The following is a 9311-nucleotide window of genomic DNA, read 5'->3' on the forward strand; positions in this document are numbered from 1 at the left end:
ACACGCGCCAAACACGCATAATCACACTATATTCTACAAAAACATCCAATTAGCACACACTGGTGACAAAAGCAGAAAGCGACACGAGAAGGACATGGCCTCTGAGGCCGTGAGAATTTTCCGCAGGTTTGCTGAGATCCCTGGGGTCAGGAAAAAGCAGTGGGTGAGGCTCCTGGAGGAGTGGGTGAGGTGCTGGCTACCATTCTTAGCATCGTCACCCCGTGTCAGTGCCTTCCTGCCGGGCTACCTACTCACACACCACTCAAAGACCCTGGTGGCGGCTCCAATCTGGGCCACTTCCTCAGGGAAGCAGGATGTCGGCTCCACACTGGAGCCAGCCCCGCGGACTTGGGGTGGGAAGAGACTGTCTAATGGGTGAACTCTGAGTTAGGCACCAGAGAGGAAGCCACATTTCCGGGACTTGAGGAAACTGCCATTTCCTCCTTTAGCAGGAAGTGGCCTTGGCTATTCTCAGCACCACAGCTTTGGCCCGAGGAGCAATGGAAATCACAGCCTGGCGCTGGCTCTGGCTTGCCTCCTGTAGTTTAACAATCTACCAGTCAAAATAAACGGTCTCCTTAGGTCTCCAGGGCATGGTTAAGGTAATAATTCAGAGAGAGAGAGAGAGAGAGAGAGAGAGAGAGAGAGAGAGAGAGAGGGAAGCCAGAGGCCTGCTACAGTACAAAGGCTGCTCTTGGCTGCTGAGGCCTCATTAAACTGCATAATTAATGCATTGAAAAGACAAACAAACCTGGAGGCTCTGGGATGGCTTCTCAAACACCCAGTTGATTTGGATACTGAAACTGTTGGTGCTTTAAAAATACGCAGGTGAGTTCTGCCTGGTTCAGTAAGATGGGGAGTGGAGAAGTCAGCGGGACCAGGACCGGGACTGGAGGTCAGATACAGACGCCACCAGACAACTGGTTTTGAAGAGCTTACAATATTGTAAAAACTCTACTTTCACCGTCTCGAAATGACCTCGTTTACCTGGTAGAGTTGCTTCCAGTCAGAGAGATTCCTTCTCTGCTTTCATCTTCCCCATGCCCACTGTTCAGAGTCCGGCAGACTCAATCTCTCTTTCCCTAACCCAGCATCCATTTACAGCCTGGGAGCTGTCACCCTGGAGAGGGAACAGAGAGTGGCCTAGTTGCACTCTGTCACCAACAAGCATCCTCAGACAAACACACTTGATCCTTTGTTTTGATAAAGGCAATGACGGAAATACCGTATGCTGGGCACTAGGTGGTTGTGGGGGAGGGGACTGAGTCCGCATGAGGGGCCTATCCTGCTGAGGTTGCACTCGAATGTTCCTTTGCGAAGGAGGGTACTGAGTCACCCAAACTATGGGATGTGTCTCTTAAGTGTGTGTGTGCGCGTGCGTGCATGTGTGCATGCATGCGTGACTCTGTGTGTGTGTGTATGTGTGTATGTGAATGCAGTGCCCACTGAAGTTAGAACAGCATGTTGGATCACCTGGATCTGGAATGTCCACCTGGACCTGGAATGTCAAATTCTGGTCCTCTGCAAGGGCAGTGCTGCCTCGTAACTGCTGAGCCATCATCTCCCTAGCCCCATGGGATTCTTGACAAAAGATATGATAAATGAGACAAAGGCCCCACTCTCACGAAGAGCTCATATTTTGGAGAGGGGAGCAGAGAGAAAGAAATGAGATAGTGAAAAGTAACTTTGCAGAGAAGGAAGACACAATTGGTTAGAGTGGAGTAACCAGGGATCTGGTGGGAAGAAGGGCACAGCTGAAGGCAGCCATGAAGTCACGGCCAGAAGTGCAGAAGAAGTGAAATGTTCTTTCCACCCATATGGGAACCCTCTGTGTTCATGGTCCACATCACATGATTATGTGGAAAATTCCAGCATGTTCTCTAGGCTTCTTCTCGGGAGGGCTCATAAAGTTCTGCACCTTGAGCCTTTCTGGCCACTGTCCTCCTTAGGAGCCTGGGTGTCAGACTCCCGGTTGGACAGAGACAGCCTTGTGGTTAGACCTGCTGGCCTTTCCCTGATGATGGTCTTTGTGAGGATTGGAAGCGGCCTGCACCAGAAGGCTTGTGTGTAGAAGTGGCTCTGACAGAAGATGCAGGGGGACTCCAGCAGCCCCCCCCTGGCCCCCCCCCCCCCCTGCCTTGGGGAACCAGATCGTAAGCCAGAGAGAGACCTGGGTCACTTGTTCAAAACAAAAAACTCAAGAGTGCCTGCTATATGCTAGAGCGATGCTTAGCAGGGGCAAACACTATGAGGGCCAATGAAAACCCAGCCCTGGCCCTGAGCACTCACTGATCTTAGAGTTTAGTGGGCATTTAATAGCAAGGTAGGCGTCTGGATGCCATTCCGGGAGCTCCAGGAGGCAATTGAGTCACCCAGGAGACCTGCTGTGATGAGTTACAGCAAGCCTAGCCCACGCTGGTTTGTGCAGTAGAGTTTATTGGCTCCCCATAACTGTGAGATTCAAAGATGGGGAGGCTTCTGACGTTGCCCCCTGGAGGGCTCTTGCTGTGAGTCTAGGATCCTCTCAGCTCTCATCTCCTGCAGGCAGACACATTTCACTCCTCATCCGCTCTCTCTCCAGGCCACAACATGGATGCCAGGAGGCACGGAAGCCATAACTTCTCACTCATATGCTCAGGTGAATGAGAGCAAGAACAACATCCCTTTCAACCTGTAAAGTCAAGCTGGGACCCATCGGGCGGCCTCTCCTCACATCCTCCTAATCTCAGTGACCAAGAGGAGGCAAAACCTGGGTTCCGATTCCTGTAACAGAGCCAAGGACAGGAGTGGAATTTGTGAACTCGGCTCACCTCCAGAGCGAGGGTGGTGATAGACCCGAATACCAGTGGGAGGACTGACACTAGGAGGCAGCACTGATGCCCTCTGCAAATAAAAGGTAGGTATGACAGGCACTGCATGGTTCAAGAAGAGTCCCCTAGAAAGAAGATTGGGTGAGGCATGAAAGGACAAGTAATCTCTGGTTACTCAGAGAAAGACAGTATGGCTGGGTCCTAGTGTAGGGTTAAAGGTCCTGCACAACAAAACAAAAAGGGACGGAATGTAAACATGTCTCTCACATTGGCTCCCTGGTCACCAGTGGCAGACCTTCAACATCTCTGTTGATCGTTTTTTTTTCCCCCTAAGACATGGTCTCTCTGTGTAGCCCTGGCTGCCCTGGACTCACTTTGTAGACCATGCTGGCCTCAAACTCACAGCAATCCACCTGCCTCTGCCTCCCGAGTGCTGGGATTGGTTATAGAATTTCTCAGGGCTCAGGACTAGAGAGGATCTATTTGATGCGCCCTTAACAGAAAACATGAGCACTACCCATGGTGACATTCAAGTGCCTCCGTCTCTTGGCTCCGCAGGGTGCTCTGTGGCAGGTCTCACTCAGGTCAGCTGGCAGGGTAACTCTTTCCATCATGGGCTGAGCTCTGCAAAACCAAAAGCCCCAGTATTCTACAGCCAATTTTGAAATCTGTGTTTTTTGTTCTCAGGAAATTTTGTTCTTAGTACCACATCAGTCAATGTCTAGACTTTGAACAGTACAGGGGACACTTTGTTGTATTTTCAGTTCACAAATATTGACAAAAGAATGAAGGTTAGCTCAATGTATTTGAGTGACTAAGGGGGGAAAAAAAACCAGATTTGCTCAAAATTCCAGGAACTTTCTGTTGAACTGAGGTGTTTTCCACTCTCCAAATGCTGTCCCCAGGCAGTCCTGGACCCAGGAAAGACCCCTGCTTATCACTGCTATGAAAAAAAAGGATGTCAACTGAATCAGAGGAGCCAACATTTTCCCAAACAATAATGATTTTGTACAACACAAGAAGTCCTTCAGTCCTCAAGGGATGTAATTTCCTGACCCAACAGAGTCCATGTTAGGCAGATGTCATAGAAGGCGTGTGTGAGAGGCTTGGAAGGGGAGGCTGTTCTGGGGCTGCAGGTCCTCTCTACTTTAGTCTTCATGTCGGTTTGAGGCAGGATGACCAGAGCTTGTGAGTTGGACCGTTGCTTTGACAGTGGTTTTAACCTCATCTCTACATTCACTAGTTGGGAGATTGGGGAAACGTGCATTCGCTAATCCGTCTATTTATCCAGTCTTCCCCCGCTTGCTCATACTGGAGACTGAGCCTAGGACCAATCACAGCTCGGCAGCCACTCTATCCTGATCTCTATCCTTAGCCCTCTTTTCAGTTCGTATTTTGAGACAAGGTTTCATTAGGTTACTGGCCTTGACTTGGCAATGTTCCACCACATAGCTGGGATTGCAAGCAAGTGCCAGCAGCCCCAGCTGTGCATTCATTCAGATAGAACAGACAATTGGTAAAAGCTATAAAACATACTCCTAAAAGGTCTCTATCTTAGCTGGGCACGGTGGGTGGTGCACGCCTTTACTTTCAGCACTTGGAAGGCAGAGGCAGGCGGATTTCTGTGAGTTCAAGGCCATCTTAGTCTACGAATGGAGTCTAGGACAGCCAAGGCTGTTACACAGAGAAACCCTGTCTCAAAAACAAAACAAAACAAAACAAAACAAAACAACAACAGCAAAAAGCTTTCTCTCTTGTGATGGGTATGTCCACGTAGACAGTAACAGTCTGTGCTACATAGAGGAAATGCAAGGACAGGGTCATGGGAGCACAGATCAGGCTCTGCTTGTGGTGAGGAAGGACAGGGACTCTCGGTTTGCTTCCTAGAAGAAACGTAGAAGCCTGACACTTCTGGGAGGCACCTGGGGGAAGAGGCATTAACCTGCAGGAGAAACTTATAGTTAGCTGGGATGTGGTATCCTAGGTAGAGGAAGGGCCTTCAGACCCCCGGAGGCAAACACAGAGTGTGATGGAGGAGCAGGACAGTTGACAGGCATCAGAGGGCTGGATACAGGAGACCAAGAAGCCTCTCAGCTGTACGTGAAGACAGGAGAGCCAGGCAAGACGCTGGAGCAGGCTAAAGGCTGAGGTCCCCAAGCATTTCAAACCAACAGAGACAGACATCCGGTGCCTTCTCATAACAAAGGTGAGAGAGGGCAGCAGCTCAGAGGAAGGACTGGTGGCCCAGAGAAGTACTTAATGAGGGAATTAAAAGATGAGAGATGCTCTACTTGACCTCAGAGAAAGAGGAGAGTGTTCTGTGCCAGGGGCTTTGTTTTCTCTCACACAACCTTTCCCAAGATTTGTGTGTGTGTGTGTGTGTGTGTGTGTGTGTGTGTGTGTGTGTGTATGGTTTGTTTGTTTTGTTTTGTTTTTTGAGAATTTTATACAAGAGTACTGTATTTACATAATTTCCACTCTTCCCCCTCCCCTTCCAAGTCCTCTGCCCCAACCACTCTCAAGCTTCTGATCGCTTGTTATTACACATATGCACATACACGTGTATACCATATGCAACCTGCCAAGTCCATTTAGTGTTTCCGGTGTGTGCAAATACATACGGCTGGCCCCTGGGGATGGGTAACCTGTCAGTAAGCTCACCTGGAGAGAGCCGATTCTTAGCAGCCTCTGATTGCCTGTACTTGCTTCATCCTCACGATCTGATTGGGTAGCCGCGTTATTGAGTTTGTGTGAGATGTTATGTAACTTGTCCAAGTGGCAACAATGGAATTCAACCCCAGGTCTGTCTCCAAACCTTAAAAGAACAGCGCCACCTAGATTTCCGCCATTGCTTCAAATTGCTCGTCGACGTCAGTTCCAACAATCTACTGCTTCTCGTGTGTTTAAGTGGAAGTCACACACGTTTTACCTATTCTGAAGTGTTTATTTTTTTGTTTTTGATTTGTTTTGAAATAGAGTTTCACTATGTAGCCCTGGGTACCCTAGAATTCACTATGTAGATCAGGCTGGCATTGAAACCACAGAGATCCACTTGGCTCTATCTTCCCAAGTGCTGGGATTGAAGATGTGAGGCACCACGCCCAGAATTCTGAAGAGTTTAAGTAGACGGAAGTAAGTCAATGGGGTTATAATCAACTCCTGCCTCCAGCTTTCAAAATCCCAGCCACCTCCTCTCTGGGAGTTTTGTTTTTTTCCTTTTTTGAGACAAGGTTTCTCTGTGTATCCTTGGCTGTCCTAGACTCACTTTGTATATACCGGGCTGGCTACAAACTCACAGTGATCCGCCTGCCTCTGACTCCCAAGTGCTGGGATTAAAGGCATGTGCCACTACCACCTGGCTGTTTTGTTTTTTTGAGACAGAGTCTCTCTGTATAGCCTTGGCTGTCTTGGACTCGCTTTGTAGACCAGGCTAGCCTTGAACTCACAGAGATCCACCTACCTCTGCCTCCTGAGTGCTGGGATTAAAGGCATGCGCCACCACACCCGGCCTCTCTAGGATTTTAATAAGGTCAATTTACTTTTTTTTTTTAAAGTATTTTTTTGTTTGTTTGGTTGGTTGGTTTGTTTTTTTGAGACAGAGTCTCTCTGTAGTTTTGGCTGTCCTGGGCTTGCTTTATAGACCAGCCTTGTCTTGAACTCACAGTGATCCACCAGCCTCTGCCTCCTGAGTGCTGGGATTACGGGTGTGCTCTGCCACACCCGCTTTCTTTTATCATCCTAATACATGTATTTACATTTGAGTGTGGCATTGTATGTGCAATGGGCTGTGGCACTTACATGAAGGTTAAAGACAATTTTCAGGAGTCGGTTCTCTCCTTCTGCCATGTGTATTCCAGAGGTCAAACTCAGATTGCCAGGCCTGGCAGCAAGTGCCTTCGCCCAGTGAACCATCTCCCTCCTCCTATGAAGGCCAATTTTCACGGTTATCAGGAAGCCTTTCTTGGTCCCTCCTTCCCCAACAGACTGTTTAATTGCTTTATTTTATCATTGTGTTTCCCACTAGCTTGAAAGCAACTTAAGGGAACCCTTAGTTTCTCATCACTGTGATAGTCTCAATACTTAGGCGGGGATAACAGACATTAATTACATCTCGGTTGGATGAATGAAGAATGCAGGATTGCATTAATCACAATGATGGATCCGTTTGATTTGCTAACAAGTGCACAGTGAGATAACACTTATTGTGCAAGTATTATCTCATCCCAGCCTTGTTTTTATTCTTGTTTATTTTAGCAGTTGAACCTAGAGTCCTACATATGCTAAACACATGTCCTGCCCTTAGGCCACTGTGCACAGCCCTGCACTTCCTGCAGGAGCATTCATTCTTTCTCTTTTCCTCCAGTGAGATCATAGTTTCCAAGTGTCTACCTTCTAGCCCTGTGGAGACCAGGCTACCTGGCATACCCTGTGTGACGCAGTGGAGTTTTTCTTACCTGATACTCCCCAGGTCCCTGGGCACAAATTACACGCTCCGTCCATCCGACTTTAATTGTCCTAGCCTTGAGTCTCCCTCGGGCTCTCTGCCCTATCTCAACCTAGTGCTTAAAGGACACACTTCCCTCAGAAGAAACGATGTAATTTCCCTAAACACGGCTCATTCCCGCCTTTACAAATGTCAGCTATGGATGGAGGAGCACCTCACAAGTTGTATCAGAAGACAGAACCACACAACAAAGGCTACAGACAATAGTACCCCCTCCCCTTCCCACCCCCCACCCCCCAGCAAGCCTTTAGTGGAATTGCTCTCCCAAAATATTCCTAATGCTTTATTTACTTTGACTTCAGGTTTATTTTCAGCTGAACTTTCCTGAAACCGAGTCTTAGGATGTGATCCTCATCCTGCTTGTATCCTGCCATGCTGCCGTGTGACTGCAGCTCTCCCAGGGGAAGAAACGGGGGCCCAGAGGATGTCAAGCTTTGTGCAGCCCAGACAGAGATGACCAACTTACAGCTCAGCGGGCAATATGCCCCGGGAGTAGCGCCTGTGTACCCTAGTCACTAAAAGCGTGCACCACGGCAGAAGCAACCCTTTGTAGATTTTTTATCAATTATCTGTGCCAGGGACTGACGTGACTCAGAGTTTCCAAAATCTGAGTGACTTGTGATCATTAGCAACTCAGACTCGGAGAGATTCATGTGGCCAGCTCAGCCAGTGCTGGGAATTTTCTCATTTCAGGAAATTTTGGCCCACGAAGCATGCTAGGACCTCAGCGACTAGAGCATCGGGAGGAGGAAAGTCAGGCAGCCAGGAAAGAGTGTGGGAGCAGACAGGAATATGAGTTTTCATGCTGGGAACTCTAGGTGGTGTCCCTCCGCCACAGCCTCGCTTTCCTCGCTGGCCAATAGAGATGGTGAGGAATGCTATTGGACAGTGCCTTGCCTGGTTCTCGGCGTGCGTTCTGGATGTCAAGTCTCAGCCCCTCCCTAAGCCAGAGATCTACGGGAGGTGAACTGAGGCTTACCCAGTCCATGTTCGGGGCTGGCTTGATGGATCTGAGGTTATTGGTGAACATCAAAGCTGGGACTAGGAATTCAAGGACTCTAAGGGGGACAGAAAGGGACCATTTAAGGTCAGCAGCTCGTGTGAAATGTTCCTGGTTCAGTCTGGGTCATGGTATAACACAGAGCTGCTGTTCTCCAAGTATGGCTGGTGGTCCTCGGAGGACCCCAGAATACTTCCATGAGTCCATTAGTGGCCAGCAATTTTATAACTCCTAAGGTGCTATTTGCATTTATTTGGGGGGGGGGGAGGGTAGACAGGGGCTGATATTTGAAGTGATGCTGTAAAAGCAACAAAAAAAATAAAACCACCTTTTTAGTTTGCACCAAAGTAGTGGCACTGTCCTGAGAGATGGTTAAGAGCGTCTTCTGGCTGGGTGTGGTGGCGCACGCCTGTAATCCCAGCATTTGGGCGGCAGAGGTAGGTGGATCTCTGTGAGTTCGAGGCCAGCCTGGTCTACAAAGTGAGGCCAGGGCATCCAGGGCTACATAGAGAAACCCTGTCTCGAAAAAGCAACACAACAAAGCAAAAAGATTGTCATCTGCTCTACCAGAGAGTCCCAGTTTGTTTCCCAGCACCATGTTGGGCCACTTACAACCATCTGTAACTCCAACTCAAGGGCATCTGACAATGCTCTCCTGGATTCTACGGCCACCTGTACTCACTTGTGCGCAAACCCACATGGAGACAACACATTTATGTATAATTTAAAATAAATCTTTTTTAAAAATTTATTTTATTAATTTATTCTTATTATATCTCAATGGTTAAAATACTTTTTTTTGTCCAAGACAGGCTTTCTTTGTGTAGCCTTGGGTGTACTGGACTTGCTTTGTAGACCAGGCTGGCCTTGAACTCACAGAGATCCGCCTGCCTCTGCCTCCTGAGAGCTGGGAGTAAAGGCGTGCACCACTATTGCCCAGTGTTGTCACTGACTTTCAACCCATGAACTGTTTTTGTTTTTGTCTTTTTGAGACAGT

The 9311-nt window shown here is 48.4% G+C and overlaps 1 long non-coding RNA gene across 1 annotated transcript; it reads left to right on the plus strand.

Annotated features, from left to right (window-relative positions):
- Positions 1 to 701: 701 nt before the first annotated feature.
- Positions 702 to 9065, plus strand: LOC311599347. Its single transcript, XR_014779870.1, has 3 exons — positions 702 to 828; positions 2582 to 2896; positions 7617 to 9065. It is a non-coding gene; the product is annotated as an uncharacterized lncRNA (long non-coding RNA).
- The last annotated feature ends 246 nt before the right edge of the window (positions 9066 to 9311 follow it).

This window comes from Acomys minous, assembly GCF_964271855.1.
Source record: "Acomys minous genome assembly, chromosome: 6".
Classification (NCBI taxonomy): Eukaryota; Metazoa; Chordata; class Mammalia; order Rodentia; family Muridae; genus Acomys; species Acomys minous.